The sequence below is a fragment of the Bison bison genome, unplaced genomic scaffold (genome assembly GCF_000754665.1).
Source record: "Bison bison bison isolate TAMUID 2011002044 unplaced genomic scaffold, Bison_UMD1.0 scf7180017864480, whole genome shotgun sequence".
Classification (NCBI taxonomy): Eukaryota; Metazoa; Chordata; class Mammalia; order Artiodactyla; family Bovidae; genus Bison; species Bison bison.
In genome coordinates, this window is record NW_011495040.1 from 219,180 (window position 1) to 220,812 (window position 1,633).

The following is a 1,633-nucleotide window of genomic DNA, read 5'->3' on the forward strand; positions in this document are numbered from 1 at the left end:
AGCCCGGAGTCGGACATGACTGAAGCGCCTTAGCAGCAGCAGCAGCAGCAGCAGCAGCCGCCGCCACATTCCTCTATACCTTCTTTTATATTCCCTCTTCGTTACTCTTCTTCCTGTCATCAGTACTATTAGCTGTCCCCATTTCTCCTTCTTGTTAATTTAATCCCATTTCCTCTCACCTTTTCTTTTGGCCTTTCATTCCACCACTGCCTGTGTTCTTCCACATCATTCTTTACCTCTTTCCCTATATTATCCTATGTCTTTTCCTTTTCATCCACTCCATTCTAGCTCACTCCTCAATGTTTTTTCCAACTCCATACATTTTATCTTACCTTTTCTTCCTACTTCTCAAAGAAAGTGAAAGAAAGTGAAGTCACTCAGTCATGTCTGACTCTTTGCAACCCCATGGACTGTAGCCTACCAGGCTCCTCCCTCCATGGGATTCTCCAGGCAAGAGTACTGGAGTTGCCATTTCCTTCTCCAGGGGATCTTCCCAAAGGGTCCCTTACAAAATCAAGTTAATGGGAGAAAATCATTAAGGTTGCTTTTACATGCTTGTACATGCTTAAGATTCTGAGGGCACAGTTCTTATTTCCTCAAAGTATAGGTGGACATTTCATTCTCTGCCCAACTCTGTCCACTTATCATCAAGAAGAATGACTGTCACTGTAATTGCTGCCTAACCGGATGGCAGGTACGTCAGCAGCAGGAGGGAACATTTTAAATCACTGCAAACTTAGAAGCATATGGCTGGGGAGAAAAGTTAAAAATATTTCTAATTTCCCAGGTGTGCTGGCATCACCGAAAGAAAAAAAGAAGATTAAACAAAAGTGATTATGACTGAATTGGTCATTGGTCTTCAGAGTCAGGTTAAAGAGAATCACCATAGCTTCAGAAAAAAGTTTTAACCTTCACCACCACTCTGGTGGTGTCTTTGCAGAAAGAACAAGCTTTTGTTATTCCTTTAGACCAGATACCTTTCATATTTAATGTCACAAGCAAGCTACATCTCTTCCTGCTGTAACAGAGCCCTATAATTACTGTTATTAATCTTAAAATCATGGGCTGTAATTTCAAAGGCTTCTTGTAACCTAAAGTCTTTCAAAACATAATGGCACAGAAAGTAAATCATCCTTTCCAAGTGGTGTCTCTGCTTGGTAAATGTCAGCACTAAGAAGGATATAAACATATTCCCCAAACAGGTAACATAAAGTGGGAAATGACACAGTATCAACCATAAACATGTCTTTGCCAAGGCCTTACGTAAAAATGCTGTTGCTCAAGAACTTGAGAGAAGCCTTTCAAGTTGTTTTTTTTTTTTTTTTTTAATCGATACAACTGCAGAAACTCTACTTGACTGGCAGTTTGAGCCATGTCTATTGCATTTCCCCGTGGCACTCCCTTTCCTCCTTTATCACTCTCACCTCTCACCTTTATCACTATCACCAGGAACTGTTCTATCACTGGGATGAAACAAACTCCCCTCTGTACCAATCAGCACAGTGTGAGCCTTCTCTGAAGGAAAGCCAACCCTCCTTTCTAAAGGACTCTATATCCTGCCTGCCCTGAGCCATGTAAAGGCATTTCAGTCCCTCACATGGCAAGTGAACATATGCATGCGTGTCTGTGTGTG